Source organism: Hordeum vulgare, unplaced genomic scaffold (genome assembly GCF_904849725.1).
Source record: "Hordeum vulgare subsp. vulgare unplaced genomic scaffold, MorexV3_pseudomolecules_assembly, whole genome shotgun sequence".
Lineage (NCBI taxonomy): Eukaryota > Viridiplantae > Streptophyta > Magnoliopsida > Poales > Poaceae > Hordeum > Hordeum vulgare.
In genome coordinates this window covers 92,180-113,362 of record NW_025422541.1, presented here as the reverse complement: position 1 = coordinate 113,362, position 21,183 = coordinate 92,180, and the positions used below count along the sequence as shown (strand labels likewise).

The following is a 21,183-nucleotide window of genomic DNA, read 5'->3' as shown; positions in this document are numbered from 1 at the left end:
AGTTACCCAATAGATGGGGCAGAAGAGTCTTGCGTTCCAACACCAGGAATATAATGCTGATACGGTCCTGAAGCTGCTATCCTTGCCGTCCACTGCTTTGTACCGCAACACGCAAGTGGTAGCCCCTATCACAATCTGCCTTCCTAGCAGTGCACATCTTATATCTTATATCTTATATTTACTAATTGGATGTACCATACGAGCCTCCATGTTAATCCACAACATCAAGACTAATTAAGCTGTCGGATCTGGAATTTGCGGTTAGGATTAAATAAGGAAAGAACTTTGATAGGATCTTACACAAAATTGTACGTACAAAAAAAACGTTAACGTGCAGAGTCCCCAAGAAAAAAGAAGGCAAAAGGATGTTACAACAAATACGTGGGGCTAAAAGAAACCACGGACATGAAAAGTTCTGAATAATTAAAAAAGAAATAGGAAACGGTTGTGACGTGGACTTGCTGTTCAAATACTGTACATCTGGATATCAGCCGGAATTAAATATAGTTTTCTATAGGCTGTACCTAGCCATAGTGACCAATTAAGTTTTCATCTTTGTGTGCACATGAAAATCCCAAAGGTCAGGCGATGATGCGCATGCATGTACAGGTTCTTTGGCCAGGTGAACTATCATGCTGGCGTTCTATGCACCTATCTGCACGAACACAGACAGAGACATGGCAGACATGGCTGTTGTTTGAGGTAAGTTATACTCCCTTCGTCTCAAATTTTTTGTCTTAAATTTATGTAGATATGAATGTATCTAGTCATATTTTAGTATTTAGATACATCCATTTTTAGATAAACCTAAGACAAACCAGAGACTGCGTAATCCCTCTTCCTCCGGTTGGCATCCTGCAGCTGGGCTTCGATTTCTTGGAGCTTTGCTGCCAGACGCGGCCAGGTCTTGATATGCTTCATCCTCTTCTTCATCTTGCCAGCGAACCCTCCATGCTTGGAGTCCTCCAGCTTATCTCGCCGACAAAGATGGATGTGGCCTCGTCGGTGTCCTTGAACCGCTCTGCCTCCCGCAGGTACGCTTGCATGCTCTCCAGCTCCGCCTTGGACCGACGGATCTTGCCGAAGAGACCCCTCAAGGCCGCAGCTTCCTTGCACAACAGTGCTCCACCATAGTCCATAGGTGGCCGCCTCTTTTGCGAGCGCTGCCCCGAGCGTCATCACCAGCTGCCCGACAACAGCCTCTGCCATGGTTTTCGAGGTTTTCTTATTTTCCAGATGATGGTTGCTGAAGGCAACTCCAACCAAGTGACCAAATCTCACTCACCAAATTCTCATTCTAGTACCAACATCCCCTTATTTCTTTGTGCAGTCCAACCCAATTAACAGATCTCACACACCTACATTTTATTTTATTGATTCCATAGAACCATCAAACATCCCTCTGTCTCTGTCCATATAGGTCGATGGCTCATTTGGCTGTGACGAAGAACCTGTAAAATAAGTAGAAACAAGAGCATCAGGGACAATAACATGAGCACCGAAACAAGTAGAGCAGCAGTGCAGCATCGATCTATCCTCATTATCTATCTCTCCCACTCTGCAGCAGCATCAAGCAGCAGTCTAGTCTAGTCTCAGCCAAAATTCACGTCACCCTCTCTGCTCTCTCACCCTCATGACAAGACAAGCACACACATCACCTGGAAAAAGGGGAGAACCAACCTGTACAGTAGATCCTTCCGGCAGCGACGACGCGCCTGGTTTGATTTGCACGCGACACAAAGCAGAGACCAAGTTAATTAAGCAGGTTGGTCCTGCTTGCTCAATCTCCCAGGTACTGAAAATTCATGTGCCTGAAAAACAACCGCACATATCATAACTCCAAGATGATATATCCTGACCTGGACGTTGCATAAGAAAAAGGAAATGTAACCACCTTTTTTTTTCTTAGCTTATGAGAGAAGACAGTTATAGTAGTAGCATTCAGGTTTCATCAGTGTGGAGTCAAACAAAACAGTCACAAGCACATGACGACCCTACATCATATTTCCATCATTTTCTAAAGTAGTGATCTAAACACTCTTATAATTTTTTTACAGAGGGAGTATATCACAACATTTTCCAAGAAAAAAATTAGCATATCACGACATAAACCTTTGAGTAAAAGCGACTGAAATGAAACATCCAAGCCTGCAGGAACCAAGCACAGGTGGAAAGCTTCAGGTTGCAGTTTGAAATCCATCCATCCGGTGGAAAGCATCAGGTTGCAGCTTGAAATCCATCCATCCGGTGGAAAGCATCAGGTTGCAGCTTGAAATCCATCCATCCGGTGGAAAGCATCAGGTTGCAGCTTGAAATCCATCCATCCGGTGGAAAGCATCATGTTGCAGCTCTAAGGGAGTAAAAGAATGGATTGGAACTAGAGTCTAGACTAACCATCGGCGTCGCCGTCTTCCTGGATTCGCTGATCTGCAAGCTGCTTGTGCTCTGCTTCTCACCGGCGGCGGGTGGTGGCTGGATCGACCCAGGATGAGGAGGAGAAAGGCGCTTCAATAATAGAGCTGGGAGTGAGTGAGAGCTCTCAATAATTGAGAGAGAGAGAGAGGGCGTGTTCTGCTGCTGCCTCCTCTGCTCTGCATTCTGTTCACATGTGATGTGGAGCCTCCAGTCCTCCTTCCAGCCAATTTTTTCCTCCACACATAAGTTTGTCCAGAGATTATTGATCCATTAATAATTAGCCTAAACCAAGCCGAGATTGTCACCCACTGGGAATGAAAGACTATGGAGTTGTACACTGATTAAGGAGGAAGTTCAAGAGACAGATGTTATGTTATATGTACACAAACCAATTAACCAATTAGAAGAGACAATGGTGATTATCTATTACTACTACCTTGTCAAACTCTCCAAGAGAAGTACTAGCACTCTACTCCCCTCAGCAATTCAGCAATACATCTACATCCTGGACAGATATTTCACCTGTGAGGCCCTGTTCAAATCATGACTGCCCTCTCTCTCTCTCTCTCTGCATCACCACAATTACTACTCATCAACTACTCACTGCAGGGCATTCAATGCCATGTGATCCACACAAGCAGAGGGACCTGCAAAATGTGCCCCCAACATGAGACCTACTTACTAGATTAATCACTAGGCGATGCAGATTGCAGATCAAGAAGGAAACCCTACAACATTTTTGAAGACAATTATTTATAGTGGTAAGTAACAACCAGGGTCTTTCGCTCATGTGTAAATATATTGCACAACGAACCAAATTCAGATTTTTTTGCTTAAGAACTAGTTCAGAGTGCCTTTGGCTAGAATGTGTAGACGCTCAAGAAGTAACTACTCCCTGTGTTCCTAAATATTTGTTGTTGGGGAAAAATACAACAAATATTATGGTACAGAGGGAGTAGTTGGGTTTGGGTATTAATATCCTGCCTGCCTGCTGGTGGTGGGTAGGAGCATAACAGTGAAGAGCATCCCCTAGTTGAAACCCAGAAAATAATCACCTCAATTAAGATGCAGTTTTACTCGGCTGAACTCAACTCAAGCCTGAAGGTACAACACGGAGAGAAGTGGACTCCCTGCGTTGGGCCGGACTGAGATTGATGCGCGAGATTGGGTGGGTGAGTGGACAGCGCACGCCATGCCGCCAAGGAGATGCAAGGATCCTCCGTTTGGATGCCTGGGACAACAGATGGGTGTTGCGAATCCCCATGGAACGCCGGCGGGCGGCGGCGCCGTCGCCGTGCTCGGAGGAGAGGGGGATTGGGGGGCAGGCTGACTGAGAGTGGCGTCAATGCCCGTGGGTGTCGTTTCCCTCTTTGAAAATGTCGCTCAGGTATGATGATATCTCTTCTTCTCGCAGAAACACATTACATTCACAAATGTTCGTATACATGCGCATATTCATCCCTATGAACGAATACACGCTTCAACATTTTTCAACGTACACCAACATTGTTGTAAATTGCATTTAAAAAAACATGAACCTTTATTATTTTTTCTATTTTTTATATGTGTAAATATTTTTTATGACAGAAAATATTCTTACTTATTTTAGTAGCTTTGATTATAATTTTTTAAACAGAATTCTAAATAATAAATAAATAAATAATGTATCAATTTGAATGGGCCGCACTTACCTTACCTATTTAAGTCATGTGTGGTCGATTGTTTGCTTCCAATCACTATAAGTGGAGGGAGCTCCTATTGCACGCGGGGAACACAACCGGCGCCTACAGCCGCGTCTAGATGGGCTGGCCGAAGAACATGCGCGGCCACGGATGAAAATCAATTGTGTAATCTATACTACTATTAAACAATCGAACAAGAATTACACTACAGACACCCCATCAAACGCCCCACCAAAAAAATAACCAATCAACACCCCACGATTAATCCCACAGATCTTAATCTAACAGCCCTCGTTAATCCACCGTCTGCTGGGTGTACTTAGCAATTACAATTGGCTGAACATACTCCACCAACGAAACTTCCAATCACGCAAGAAAAAAAAAGAGGAGAACATGCCCAGCAACGTCCCCTGTAATCACACGACCATCCAGCCATTAGGATCATGGGCGACGTTGACATTGGAGATTGGCATGCCCCTCCCCCTCCTCTTCCCCGCCGCCCCCCCCTTCCCGTCCTCCGCGCGGAGTCCTGACCCGAGGCGGCGCGATGACGGCGACGGCCGGGGCGGTCGCGGAGATCGTGCGGGAGATCGCGGCCGTGGGCGCCGCCGCGGAGCCGCTGCGGGCCGACTGCCTCCGCCTCGCGCGCAAGGTGTCCCTGCTCACGCACCTCGTCGCCGAGGTCGCCGAGGCGGCAGGGGAGGACGACGCGGCCGAGCCCGAGGCGACGGCCTATGTGGCCGACCTGCTCCGGGCGCCGCTGCGGGTCGAGATGGGCACTCGCCGCCCCCTTGTCCTCCAGATGGTCCACGACCCCACCGCCCTCGATCCCCGCTGCCGCTTCCAGGTGCGTGACGCGCTTCACCTCTTCTAGGGTTTCCCCCCCCCCTTCGTTCCCCTCACAGATCGAGTCTGGTGCTCCTGGTAAACGCGTGCGAGCGGCTGATTAGCGTGGGTATTGCGAACATATTACTTGCCCATGCTGGAAGAGGTGGAAACAGTGGGATGACTGAGGCAGTTGCTGAGATAGCACGCGCGGCTGCACGATCATGGCTTGCTCCTCTTACTGAAACTGCATGTGATCGGCTTGCATTTGTCCTGCAAAGCTTATTTGACCTTGCAATGGAGCGCAGCCACTCTGATGATTCAAGATGTAAGACTTGGCATTTTTATTTTGCTGGGGTTCATCTTGCTTCTAGCCTTATTTAGTAGTCCAATTATTATTGTGTAGTACTTTTTCTATCGCAGGCTAGGATGACTTGGCTGCCGCGCGTGCTTGAATCAATTCCCTTTGAATCAATTCTTCTGTTGTTTGTTTATATTCAGAATCAATTGTACAGTATTATTGTTGATACAATTTATTCCAGCAACTTTTTGTTAGTAGATGGGATAATAGTTTTATAGACTTCATGTGATTTCTTCCATGGTTTGTCCTGAATAATTTGCCAACACGATGCAGGTTTATGTGATTAGCACCTGCTGGCAAAATCAAGTGCCACACAAAGTGCTGAACTATTTTCAAATAATTGAGATTTTGGCACCTAGGCTAATCATCAGTATGTGTTCAAGGATAAAGAAAGGTATGAGCCTGAGCTTCTTATATTTCCATATACGTTTGACATTTAAGTTTAACCAGTTAGAAGATTTTTCAAAATCATTTGTAATAGATTTATTTTCTTGTTATATCTGTAGGCAATATTTTCAAGTTGTTAGCCATGCAAAAGGGTAAGCTAGCTGATTGGTTGTGTGCAGTGGCGAATCTTGACAGAAAATAAAGGGAGGTCTCAATGTTAACAATGTGAAGAAAAAAACATTAACTATCAGTTTTTTAGTTTAGATAATGTTTTTTTATGATTAATACTAGCAATTTTTTGTTTTCTAATTTTTGGAGGGGCAGCTTAAGCCTGTTGAAGCACCCCCCCCTTGGATTCGCCACTGGTTGTGTGCAGTACTCTGGTTTTCAGGTTTCTTCTTACATGGATTCTTTGTTGTATTTCAATAAGGATCCAGATCAATGATTTTGCAATGAACACATGTGTGAGTATGACTTTGACCCAACCTGCATCAGCCTTGGTGTGCCACCGGCATCTCTGTAGCACGTGTCTGATAATGTGATGCTAACTTCGAATATTGTTTTTATTACAGGTGGTGGAAGGGGCCTTGAGATTTCCATGTTGGGGAAGAAGTGGTCTTTTGCTGCAGGGAAGGGAAGGGCACCAGGTGATTCGTTTTTCTCTATCAATTTGTGATTGATTTTATATATTTTTTGAGGAGTCGGTCACTTGTATGGAGAACTGGGTACATGCTGATCGGTAGGATGGAAAGAGATTGCACTGAGTATGCTCTATAGTTCATTGGCTACCATTGAGGAAGTGAGCTGAAGTGTTTAAAGTTTTTCTGAACCTTTTCCTAGAGTACAATCCTCTGGTGTCCTCAACAAACACTGCCAATTCACACTTCATCCTAGCTGGCACTGAATGTTTGCGCGCAAGAGTTAATCTACCATAGTACTTCAAAATCTATATTATTTGCTACTGGCCAAGCTAGAGTTGTGAAAGATAAATATGTTCATCAATCCATTTAATTGCAAATTACAAGTGTCTTCCTTATGATTTTAGGATTTGGTTGTATAAGCACTGAATATTTGTAAGCATAGCCTTGTTTTAGCATAGACATGTGAGGGACAATCAAAATGCTGCTGGAAAAGGAACAAAAGTATACTTGTATATATACTGCAATCTTGAGACACATGCCTATTTTACTTGGACTATCAAAGCAAAAGATTATTTGCGAACCCAATTAATGATACTCTTCTAGGTTTCAGATTACCAACCATCAGTGCCTTATTTTAAAGAGGATTATACAATCTTCATATTGGAGATGGCCAGTTACAGTTTCATCTAAACAATGGGGTTTGAAACTTTTGCAGGGCCTAGATTTGAGAATGCTGGAGTGTGTAGACATTCCCATACCATCATATTGGGGATCTGTAGTCCGGTCTTATATTTCTTACCCTGAGCATTATGTACTATCTCACATGTTCACTTAAATGGTACCATCTTATTTGTTGTCTGATTTTTGTTTGTTTATAATAATACAGGGAGAGATAAGGAAGTACTAATTTGTTATGGCTTTATTTATGCCGCTCTGGTGGTACACTCGCTTTGCCTATCCACTGAGAAAGGAGGATGGTGGATTCAAAATTTCATAATTTATTGCGTATCTGAGTTCTCAATTTTATGTAAATGTTGTATAGTATTTGTGTTGATGCGTTTGTTCTTATAGATGCATTCTCACACATATGATCCTTTATATTCACATTTATTGACACTTATTTTGATGTGTTATTATTTTCTCTCATTACTTTTGTGTTGCTTCCTAGACTTTCTTGAAGAACAAATATTAAATTCTGAATTCATTTGAGACCTTGCCATCTTTATAATGAATAATCTATAAGAGAGTGTTCATACCATGTGTCTCTTCACACTTACTTTGTGGGGTTTAGCCTGTTTTAGGTCAATGAAGTGGTTATGATATGTTTGAGAACACAATTTAAATCTGAAATTTTGATAACACAATTTTTAGAACTGTGGCATTACAAAATACGAGTAGTTGTTTCGATTGAGGATTAAAGTAGAGGCATTGCTAAAATTTTAATATAAAAAGCAATTTATAAATTATTCGGTTAGTCGTGCGTTGCACGTGCATGCTAACTACTCCCTCCGTTCCTAAATATAAGTCTTTTAAGCGATTTCACTAAGGGTCTACATACGGAGCAAAATGATTGAATATATACTCTAAAGTATGTCTATATACATCCGTATGTAGTCCACTAGTGAAATCTCTACAAAGACTTATATTTAGGAACGGAGGGAGGGAGTAGTTTGTAAAAGAGTTCATCAAACTACAAAAAGTTCAGTCAATTCTAAAAATTGTGCACTGATTTTAGAAAACGTTCATAATTTCAGAAAATAAGCTCATCGATTTTGGAAAAATCTTCATTCATTTTTAAAAATAGTTAATAATAAAAAAGTTCGGCGATTTTTAAAAAAGTTCATCGATCTTGGAAAAAAGATCCTCGATCCGAAAAAAGTTCATTGATGTTGGAAAAAAGATCAACGATCCAAAAAAAGTTCATCGATTTTTTGTTTTTAAATGTTCATCGATCTTGGAAAAAAGATCATCGATCCGAAAAAAGTTAATCGATGTTGGAAAAAAGATCAACGATCCAAAAAAAGTTCATCGATTCTTTGTTTTTAAATGTTCATCTTTGTTGGAAAAAAGATCATCGATCCGAAAAAAGTTCATCGATGTTGGAAAAAAGATCAACGATCCATAAAAAGTTCATCGATTTTTTGTTTTTAAATGTTCATCTTTGTTGGAAAAAAGATCATCGATCCGAAAAAAGTTCATCGATGTTGGAAAAAAGATCAACGATCCAAAAAAAGTTCATCGATTTTTTGTTTTTAAATGTTCATCTTTGTTGGAAAAAAGATCATCGATCCGAAAAAAGTTCATCGATGTTGGAAAAAAGATCAACGATCCAAAAAAAGTTCATCGATTTTTTGTTTTTAAATGTTCATCTTTGTTGGAAAAAAGATCATCGATCCGAAAAAAGTTCATCGATGTTGGAAAAAAGATCAACGATCCAAAAAAAGTTCATCGATTTTTTGTTTTTAAATGTTCATCTTTGTTGGAAAAAAGATCATCGATCCGTCAAAAGTTCATCGATGTTGGAAAAAAGATCAACGATCCAAAAAAAGTTCATCGATTTTTTGTTTTTAAATGTTCATCTTTGTTGGAAAAAAGATCATCGACCCGAAAAAAGTTCATCGATGTTGGAAAAAAGATCAACGATCCAAAAAAAGTTCATCGATTTTTTGTTTTTAAATGTTCATCTTTGTTGTGTGAGATATATAATGCATCGATAACTACTCTTGAAGATTGAAATGAAGGAAAGGCGAGTGGAATATGTCGAGATGCTATGTAAATATGTTTTCATTTTCACATGAAGTGAAAATCTAGAGTGATGACTCGAGAGGGTACGAAAATGGTGCTAAAGATGTATGATTCCTATATAAGAGGAGCTACATACTGCTGCAGAGACTAATCCCGAAGCATGAAATAAAGGAAAGGTTGTTGTAATATAACTTCTATCCTGTTTTAAAAATGTTTCAGTTTATAGGATATGGAAATTTACAGTAATGAATAAAAAGGTTATCTAAACGTGCTAAAATTGTATTATTTGTACAAATAAATTTTTGGAGGAGCTAGATACTGCTGCAGAGACAACTTTGACATCAACAAATGAAGCAGGACTGATAGCATATGTAAATTTTGATATTTAAGCAACTTTTCAGTTTCACACAAGAGAAAATATACCATGATGGATTGAAATGGCCCAAAACATATTACGAATTGTCTGATTTCTACATGTAATTTGTTGTTTGAAGTACATCATGCAACAAAAACTATCATGTAATATAGAATTGGTTGAAAGGCTACTGTTATCTGTCGACGATGTCATATAATATAATTTTCAGTTTTAGACGAACGGAAATCTAAATTGACTGATTAAGATGATGCGAAAATGATTCTAATGATGTATAATTCCTACATAAGGCTGAGCCACATACTGCTGCACAAAGTAGTGGCAAACTATGAAATGAAGAAAATGATGTTGTAATATGGCGACTACCCTATTTGAAAAATATTCCACTTCCCCGGGAAGAGAAAATCTATATGTAATGAAGAAAACGGTTACGAGAAAAGTGTTAAATGATATCATTTCATATATAAGTTGTTGGAGGAGCTACATCTTGCTGTAGAGACATATTCGGAAGCAAGAAATGAAACGTGATTACTAGCATATGTCGATTTGTCTATTTAAAAAAATATACTTTCAGATAAGATAAAATATACCATGTTGGACCGAAACAATACGAATAATATTACAAGTTGTCCGATTTTCACATGTAAGTCGTTGTGTGAGGTATATAATGCAACGGTAACTGCTCTTGAAGATTGAAATGATGGAAATGTGAGTTGAATATGTGGAGATGCTATACGAATATGTTTTCATTTTCACATGAAGTGAAAATCTAGAGTGATGAATAAAGAGGTTACGAAAATGGTGCTAAAGATGTATGATTCCTATATAAAAGGAGCCACATACTGCTGCAAAGACTAATCCCGAAGTATGAAATGAAGGAAAGGTTGTTGTAATATGACTTCTATCCTGTTTGAAAAATGTTTCAGTTTACACGGTAGGGAAATATACAGTAATGAATGAAAAGATTAAGAAAATGTGCTAAAATTATATCATTTGTACAAATAAGTTTTTGGAGGAGCTACATACTGCTGCAGAGACAACTTTGACAACAACAAATGAAGCAGGACTGATAGCATATGTCGATTTCACCATTTAAACAACTTTTCAGTTTCACATAAGATAAAAATATACCATGATGGTACGAAATTGTACAAAACATATTACAAGTTGTCCAATTTCCACATTTAATTCGTTGTGTGAGGTATAAAATGCATCGATAACTACTCTTGAAGATTGAAATGAAGGAAAGGCGAGTGGAATATGTCGAGATGCTATGTAAATATGTTTTCATTTTCACATGAAGTGAAAATCTAGAGTGTTGAATCGAGAGGGTACGAAAATGGTGATACAGATGTATGATTCCTATATAAGAGGAGCTACATACTGCTGCAGAGACTAATCCCGAAGCATGAAATAAAGGAAAGGTTGTTGTAATATGACTTCTATCCTGTTTTAAAAATGTTTCAGTTTATAGGATATGGAAATTTACAGTAATGAATAAAAAGGTTATCTAAACGTGCTAAAATTGTATCATTTGTACGAATAAATTTTTGGAGGAGCTACATACTGCTGCAGAGACAACTTTGACATCAACAAATGAAGCAGGACTGATAGCATATGTAAATTTTGCTATTTAAGCATCTTTTCAGTTTCACACAAGAGAAAATATAACATGATGGATTGAAATGGTACAAAACGTATTACGAATTGTCTGATTTCTACATGTAACTTGTTGTTTGAGGTACATCATGCAACAAAAACTATCATGTAATATAGAATAGATCGAAAGGCTACTTTTATCTGTCGACGATGCCATATAATATAATTTTCAGTTTTAGATGAACGGAAATCTAAATTGACTGATTAAGATGATGCGAAAATGATTCTAATGATGTATAATTCCTACATAAGGCTGAGCCACATACTGCTGCACAAAGTAGTGGCAAACTATGAAATGAAGAAAATGATGTTGTAATATGGTGACTACCCTATTTGAAAAATATTCCACTTCCCCGGGAAGAGAAAATCTATATGTAATGAAGAAAACAGTTACGAGAAAAGTGTTAAATGATATCATTTCATATATAAGTTGTTGGAGGAGCTACATCTTGCTGTAGAGACATATTCGGAAGCAAGAAATGAAGCGTGATTACTAGCATATGTCGATTTGTCTATTTAAAAAAATATATTTTCAGATAAGATAAAATATACCATGTTGGACCGAAACAATACGAATAATATTACAAGTTGTCCGATTTTCACATGTAAGTCGTTGTGTGAGGTATATAATGCAATGGTAACTGCTCTTGAAGATTGAAATGATGGAAATGTGAGTTGAATATGTGGAGATGCTATACAAATATGTTTTCATTTTCACATGAAGTGAAAATCTAGAGTGATGAATAAAGAGGTTACGAAAATGGTGCTAAAGATGTATGATTCCTATATAAAAGGAGCCACATACTGCTGCAAAGACTAATCCCGAAGTATGAAATGAAGGAAAGGTTGTTGTAATATGACTTATATCCTGTTTGAAAAATGTTTCAGTTTACACGGTAGAGAAATATACAGTAATGAATGAAAAGATTAAGAAAATGTGCTAAAATTATATCATTTGTACAAATAAGTTTTTGGAGGAGCTACATACTGCTGCAGAGACAACTTTGACAGCAACAAATGAAGCAGGACTGATAGCATATGTCGATTTCACCATTTAAGCAACTTTTCAGTTTCACATAAGAGAAAAATATACCATGATGGTACGAAATTGTACAGAACATATTACAAGTTGTCCGATTTTCACATTTAAGTCGTTGTGTGAGGTATATAATGCATCGATAACTACTCTTGAAGATTGAAATGAAGGAAAGGCAAGTGGAATATGTCGAGATGCTATATATGTAAATATGTTTTCATTTTCACATGAAGTGAAAATCTAGAGTGTTGAATCGAGAGGGTACGAAAATGGTGCTACAGATGTATGATTCCTATATAAGAGGAGCTACATACTGCTGCAGAGACTAGTCCCGAAGCATGAAATAAAGGAAAGGTTGTTGTAATATGACTTCTATCATGTTTTAAAAATGTTTCAGTTTATAGGATATGGAAATTTACAGTAATGAATAAAAAGGTTACAAAACATATTACGAATTGTCTGATTTCTACATGTAAGTTTTTGTTTGAGGTACATCATGCAACAAAAACTATCATATAATATAGAATTGGTCGAAAGGCTACTGTTATCTGTCGACGATGCCATATAATATAATTTTCAGGTTTAGACGAACGGAAATCAAAATTGACTGATTAAGATGATGCGAAAATGATTCTAATGATGTATAATTCGTACATAAGGCTGAGCCACATACTGCTGCACAAAGTAGTGGCAAACTATGAAATGAAGAAAATGATGTTGTAATATGGCGACTACCCTATTTGAAAAATATTCCACTTCCCCGGGAAGAGAATATCTATATGTAATGAAGAAAACGGTTACGAGAAAAGTGTTAAATGATATCATTTCATATATAAGTTGTTGGAGGAGCTACATCTTGCTGTAGAGACATATTCGGAAGCAAGAAATGAAGCGTGATTACTAGCATATGTCGATTTGTCTATTTAAAAAATATATTTTCAGATAAGATAAAATATACCATGTTGGACCGAAACAATACGAATAATATTACAAGTTGTCCGATTTTCACATGTAAGTCGTTGTGTGAGGTATATAATGCAACGGTAACTGCTCTTGAAGATTGAAATGATGGAAATGTGAGTTGAATATGTGGAGATGCTATACAAATATGTTTTCATTTTCACATGAAGTGAAAATCTAGAGTGATGAATAAATAGGTTACGAAAATGGTGCTAAAGATGTATGATTCCTATATAAAAGGAGCCACATACTGCTGCAAAGACTAATCCTGAAGTATGAAATGAAGGAAAGGTTGTTGTAATATGACTTCTATCCTGTTTGAAAAATGTTTCAGTTTACACGGTAGGGAAATATACAGTAATGAATGAAAAGATTAAGAAAATGTGCTAAAATTATATCATTTGTACAAATAAGTTTTTGGAGGAGCTACATACTGCTGCAGAGACAACTTTGACAGCAACAAATGAAGCCGGACTGATAGCATATGTCGATTTCACCATTTAAACAACTTTTCAGTTTCACATAAGAGAAAAATATACCATGATGGTACGAAATTGTACAAAACATATTACAAGTTGTCCGATTTCCACATTTAAGTCGTTGTGTGAGGTATATAATGCATTGATAACTACTCTCGAAGATTGAAATGAAGGAAAGGCGAGTGGAATATGTCGAGATGCTTTGTAAATATGTTTTCATTTTCACATGAAGTGAAAATCTAGAGTGTTGAATCGAGAGGGTACGAAAATGGTGTTACAGATGTATGGTTCCTATATAAGAGGAGCTACATACTGCTGCAGAGACTAATCCCGAAGGATGAAATAAAGGAAAGTTTGTTGTAATATGACTTCTATCCTTTTTTTAAAATGTTTCAGTTTATAGGATATGGAAATTTAGAGTAATGAATAAAAAGGTTATCTAAACGTGCTAAAATTGTATCATTTGTACAAATAAATTTTTGGAGGAGCTACATACTGCTGCAGAGACAACTTTGACATCAACAAATGAAGCAAGACTGATAGCATATGTAAATTTTTCTATTTAAGCAACTTTTCAATTTCACACAACAGAAAATATATCATGATGGATTGAAATGATACAAAACATATTACGAATTGTCTGATTTCTACATTCAACTTGTTGTTTGAGGTACATCATGCAACAAAAACTATCATCTATTATAGAATTGGTCGAAAGGCTGCTGTTATCTGTCGACGATGCCATATAATATAATTTTCAGTTTTAGACGAACGGAAATCTAAATTGACTGATTAAGATGATGCGAAAATGATTCTAATGATGTATAATTCCTACATAAGGCTGAGCCACATACTGCTGCACAAAAGTAGTGGCAAAGTATGAAATGAAGAAAATGATGTTGTAGTATGGCGACTACCCTATTTGAAAAATATTCCACTTCCCCGGCAAGAGAAAATCTACATGTAATGAAGAAAACGGTTACGAGAAAAGTGTTAAATGATATCAGTTCATATATAAGTTGTTGGAGGAGCTACATCTTGCTGTAGAGACATATTCGGAAGCAAGAAATGAAGCGTGATTACTAGCATATGTCGATTTGTCTATTTAAAAAATATATTTTCAGATAAGATAAAATATACCATGTTGGACCGAAACAATACGAATAATATTACAAGTTGTCCGATTTTCACATGTAAGTCGTTGTGTGAGGTATATAATGCAACGGTAACTGCTCTTGAAGATTGAAATGATGGAAAGGTGAGTTGAATATGTGGAGACGCTATACAAATATGTTTTCATTTTCACATGAAGTGAAAATCTAGAGTGATGAATAAAGAGGTTACGAAAATGGTGCTAAAGATATATGATTCCTATATAAAAGGAGCCACATACTGCTGCAAAGACTAATCCCGAAGTATGAAATGAAGGAAAGGCCGTTGTAATATGACTTTTATCATGTTTGAAAAATGTTTCAGTTTACACGGTATGAAATATACAGTAATGAATGAAAAGATTAAGAAAATGTGCTAAAATTATATCATTTGTAAAAATAAGTTTTTGGAGGAGCTACATACTGCTGCAGAGACAACTTTGACAGCAACAAATGAAGCAGGATTGGTAGCATATGTCGATTTCACTATTTAAACAACTTTTCAGTTTCACATAAGAGAAAAATATACCATGATGGTACGAAATTGTACAAAACATATTACAAGTTGTCTGATTTCCACATTTAAGTCGTTGTGTGAGGTATATAATGCATCGATAACTACTCTTGAAGATTGAAATGAAGGAAAGGCGAGTGGAATATGTCGAGATGCTATGTAAATATGTTTTCATTTTCACATGAAGTGAAAATCTAGAGTGTTGAATCGAGAGGGTACGAAAATGGTGCTACAGATGTATGATTCCTATATAAGAGGAGCTACATACTGCTGCAGAGACTAGTCCCGAAGCATGAAATAAATGAAAGGTTGTTGTAATATGACTTCTATCATGTTTTAAAAATGTTTCAGTTTATAGGATATGGAAATTTACAGTAATGAATAAAAAGGTTACAAAACATATTACGAATTGTCTGATTTCTACATGTAAGTTTTTGTTTGAGGTACATCATGCAACAAAAAACTATCATGTAATATAGAATTGGTCGAAAGGCTACTGTTATCTGTCGACGATGCCATATAATATAATTTTCAGTTTTAGACGAACGGAAATCTAAATTGACTGATTAAGATGATGCGAAAATGATTCTAATGATGTATAATTCCTACATAAGGCTGAGCCACATACTGCTGCACAAAGTAGTGGCAAACTATGAAATGAAGAAAATAATGTTGTAATATGGCGACTACCCTATTTGAAAAACATTCCACTTCCCGGGAAGAGAAAATATATATGTAATGAATAAAACGGTTACGAGAAAAGTGTTAAATGATATCATTTCATATATAAGTTGTTGGAGGAGCTACATCTTGCTGTAGAGACATATTCGGAAGCAAGAATTGAAGCGTGATTACTAGGATAAGTCGATTTGACTATTTAAAAAAATATATTTTTAGAAAAGATAAAATATCCCATGTTGGACCGAAAAAATACGAATAATACTACAAGTTGTCCGATTTTCACATGTAAGTCATTGTGTGAGGTATATAATGCAATGGTAACTGCTCTTGAAGATTGAAATGATGGAAAGGTGAGTTGAATATGTGGAGATGCTATACAAATATGTTTTCATTTTCACATGAAGTGAAAATTTAGAGTGATGAATAAAGAGGGTACGAAAATGGTGCTAAAGATGTATGATTCCTATATAAAAGGACCCACATACTGCTGCAAAGACTAATCCCGAAGTATGAAATGAAGGAAAGGTTGTTGTAATATGACTTCGATCCTGTTTGAAAAATGTTTCAGTTTACACGGTAGGGAAATATACAGTAACGAATGAAAAGATTATGAAAATGTGCTAAAATTATATCATTTGCACAAATAAGTTTTTGGAGGAGCTACATACTGCTGCAGAGATAACTTTGACAGCAACAAATAAAGCAGGACTAATAGCATATGTCGATTTCACTATTTAAACAACTTTTCAGTTTCACATAAGAGAATAATATACCATGGTGGTACGAAGTTGTACAAAACATATTACAAGTTGTGCGATTTCCACATTTAAGTCGTTGTGTGAGGTATATAATGCATCGATAACTACTCTTGAAGATTGAAATGAAGGAAAGGCGAGTGGAATATGTCGAGATGCTATGTAAATATGTTTTCATTTTCACATGAAGTGAAAATCTAGAGTGTTGAATCGAGAGGCTACGAAAATGGTGCTACAGATGTATGATTCCTATATAAGAGGAGCTACATACTGCTGCAGAGACTAATCCCGAAGCATGAAATAAAGGAAAGGTTGTTGTAATATGACTTCTATCCTGTTTTAAAAATGTTTCAGTTTATAGGATATGGAAATTTACAGTAATGAATAAAAAGGTTATCTAAACGTGCTAAAATTGTATCATTTGTACAAATAAATTTTGGAGGAGCGACATACTGCTGCAGAGACAACTTTGACATCAACAAATGAAGCAGGACTGATAGCATATGTAAATTTTGCTATTTAAGCAACTTTTCAGTTTCACACAAGAGAAAATATACCATGATGGATTGAAATGGTACAAAACATATTACGAATTGTCTGATTTCTACATGTAAGTTGTTGTTTGAGGTACATCATGCAACAAAAACTATCATGTAATATAGAATTGGTCGAAAGGCTACTGTTATCTGTCGACGATGCCATATAATATAATTTTCAGTTTGAGACGAACAGAAATCTAAATTGACTGATTAAGATGATGCGAAAATGATTCTAATGATGTATAATTCCTACATAAGGCTGAGCCACATACTGCTGCACAAAGTAGTGGCAAACTATGAAATGAAGAAAATGATGTTGTAATATGGCGACTACCCTATTTGAAAAATATTCCACTTCCCCGGGAAGAGAAAATCTATATGTAATGAAGAAAACGGTTACGAGAAAAGTGTTAAATGATATCATTTCATATATAAGTTGTTGGAGGAGCTACATCTTGCTGTAGAGACATATTCGGAAGCAAGAAATGAAGCGTGATTACTAGCATATGTCGATTTGTCTATTTAAAAAATATATTTTCAGATAAGATAAAATATACCATGTTGGACCGAAACAATACGAATAATATTACAAGTTGTCCGATTTTCACATGTAAGTCGTTGTGTGACGTATATAATGCAACGGTAACTGCTCTTGAAGATTGAAATGATGGAAAGGTGAGTTGAGTATGTCGAGATGCTATACAAATATGTTTTCATTTTCACATGAAGTGAAAATCTAGAGTGATGAATAAAGAGGTTACGAAAATGGTGCTAAAGATGTATGATTCCTATATAAAAGAAGCCACATACTGCTGCAAAGACTAATCCCGAAGTATGAAATGAAGGAAAGGTTGTTGTAATATGACTTATATCCTGTTTGAAAAATGTTTCAGTTTACACGGTAGGGAAATATACAGTAATGAATGAAAAGATTAAGAAAATGTGCTAAAATTATATCATTTGTACAAATAAGTTTTTGGAGGAGCTACATACTGCTGCAGAGACAAGTTTGACAGCAACAAATGAAGCAGGACTGATAGCATATGTCGATTTCACCATTTAAACAACTTTTCAGTTTCACATAAGAGAAAAATATACCATGATGGTACTGTTGGAATTATGCCCTAGAAGCAATAATAAATATAGTTATTATTATAATTCCTGTATCAAGATAATAGTTTATTATCCATGCTATAATTGTATTGAATGAAGACTCATTTACATGTTTGGATACATAGACAAAAGACCGTCCCTAGCATGCCTCTAGTTGGCTAGCCAGTTGATCAATGATAGTCAGTGTCTTCTGATGATGAACAAGGTGTTGTTACTTGATAACTGGATCACGTCATTGGGAGAATCACGTGATGGACTAGACCCAAACTAATAGACGTAGCATGTTGATCGTGTCATTTTGTTGCTACTGTTTTCTGCGTGTCAAGTATTTATTCCTATGACCATGAGATCATATAACTCACTGACACCGGAGGAATGCTTTGTGTGTATCAAACGTCGCAACGTAACTGGGTGACTATAAAGATGCTCTACAGGTATCTTCGAAGGTGTTAGTTGAGTTAGTATGGATCAAGACTGGGATTTGTCACTCCGTGTGACGGAGAGGTATCTCGGGGCCCACTCGGTAATACAACATCACACACAAGCCTTGCAAGCAATGTAACTTGGTGTAAATTGAGGGATCTTGTATTACGAAACGAGTAAAGAGACTTACCGGTAAACGAGATTGAAATAGGTATGCGGATACTGACGATCGAATCTCGGGCAAGTAACATACCGAAGGACAAAGGGAATGACATACGGGATTATACGAATCCTTGGCACTGAGGTTCAAACGATAATATCCTCGTAGAATATGTAGGATCCAATATGGGCATCCAGGTCCTGCTATTGGATATTGACCGAGGAGTCTCTCGGGTCATGTCTACATAGTTCTCGAACCCGCAGGGTCTGCACACTTAAGGTTCGACGTTGTTTTATGCGTATTTGAGTTATATGGTTGGTTACCGAATGTTGTTCGGAGTCCCGGATGAGATCACAGACGTCACGAGGGTTTCCGGAATGGTCCGGAAACGAAGATTGATATATAGGATGACCTCATTTGATTACCGGAAGGTTTTCGGAGTTACCGGGAATGTACCGGGAATGACGAATGGGTTCCGGGAGTTCACCGGGGGGGGGGGGCAACCCACCCCGGGGAAGCCCATAGGCCTTTGGGGAGACACACCAGCCCTTAGTGGGCTGGTGGGATAGCCCACAAGTGCCCTATGCGCCAAGGAGAAGAAAATCAAGAGAGAAAAAAAAGGAGGAGGTGGGAAGGAAGGGGGACTCCCTCCCACCAAACCTAGTCCAACTCGGTTTGGGGGGGGGAGAGTCCTCCCCCTTGGACTCGGCCGACCCCCTTGGGGCTCCTTGAGCCCCAAGGCAAGGCCCCCTCCCTCCCACCTATATATACGGAGGTTTTAGGGCTGATTTGAGACGACTTTTCCACGGCAGCCCGACCACATACCTCCACGGTTTTTCCTCTAGATCGCGTTTCTGCGGAGCTCGGGCGGAGCCCTGCTGAGACAAGGTCATCACCAACCTCCGGAGCGCCGTCACGCTGCCGGAGAACTCTTCTACCTCTCCGTCTCTCTTGCTGGATCAAGAAGGCCGAGATCATCGTCGAGCTGTACGTGTGCTGAACGCGGAGGTGCCGTCCGTTCGGTACTAGATCGTGGGACTGATCGCGGGATTGTTCGCGGGGCGGATCGAGGGACGTGAGGACGCTCCACTACATCAACCGCGTTCTCTAACGCTTCTGCTGTACGGTCTACAAGGGTACGTAGATCACTCATCCCCTCTCGTAGATGGGCATCACCATGATAGGTCTTCATGCGCGTAGGAAATTTTTTGTTTCCCATGCGACGTTCCCCAACAGGTACGAAATTGTACAAAACATATTACAAGTTGTCCGATTTCCACATTTAAGTCGTTGTGTGAGGTATATAATGCATCGATAACTACTCTTGAAGATTGAAATGAATGAAAGGCGAGTGGAATAAGTCGAGATGCTATGTAAATATGTTTTCATTTTCACTTGAAGTGAAAATCTAGAGTGTTGAATCGAGAGGCTACGAAAATGGTGCTACAGATGTATGATTCCTATATAGGAGGAGCTACATACTGCTGCAGAGACTAACCCCGAAGCATGAAATAAAGGAAAGGTTCTTGTAATATGACTTCTATCCTGTTTTAAAAATGTTTCAGTTTATAGGATATGGAAATTTACAGTAATGAATAAAAAGGTTATCTAAACCTGCTAAAATTGTATCATTTGTACAAATAAAGTTTTGGAGGAGCTACATACTGCTGCAGAGACAACTTTGACATCAACAAATGAAGCAGGACTGATAGCATATGTAAATTTTGCTATTTAAGCAACTTTTCAGTTTCACACAAGAGAAAATATACCATGATGGATTGAAATGGTACAAAACATATTACGAATTGTCTGATTTCTACATGTAACTTGTTGTTTGAGGTACATCATGCAACAAAAACTATCATGTAATATAGACTTGGTCGAAAGGCTACTTTTATCTGTCGACGATTTCATATAATATAATTTTCAGGTTTAGACGAACGGAAATCTAAATTGACTGATTAAGATGATGCGAAAATGATTCTAATGATGTATAATTCCTACATAAGACTGAGCCACATACTGCTGCACAAAGTAGTGGCAAACTATGAAATGAAGAAAATGATGTTGTAATATGGCGACTACCCTATTTGAAAAATATTCCACTTCCCTGGGAAGAGAAAATCTGTATGTAATGAAGAAAACGGTTATGAGAAAAGTGTTAAATGGTATCATTTCATATATAAGTTGTTGGAGGAGCTACATCTTGCTGTAGAGACATATTCGGAAGCAAGAAATGAAGCGTGATTATTAGCATATGTCGATTTGTCTATTAAAAATATAT

The 21,183-nt window shown here is 38.0% G+C and overlaps 1 long non-coding RNA gene across 1 annotated transcript; it reads left to right on the top strand.

The window, feature by feature from the left end:
- Positions 1 to 6,025: 6,025 nt before the first annotated feature.
- Positions 6,026 to 7,081, top strand: LOC123419575. Its single transcript, XR_006618547.1, has 3 exons — positions 6,026 to 6,134; positions 6,243 to 6,317; positions 7,027 to 7,081. It is a non-coding gene; the product is annotated as an uncharacterized LOC123419575 (long non-coding RNA).
- Positions 7,082 to 21,183: the final 14,102 nt, after the last annotated feature.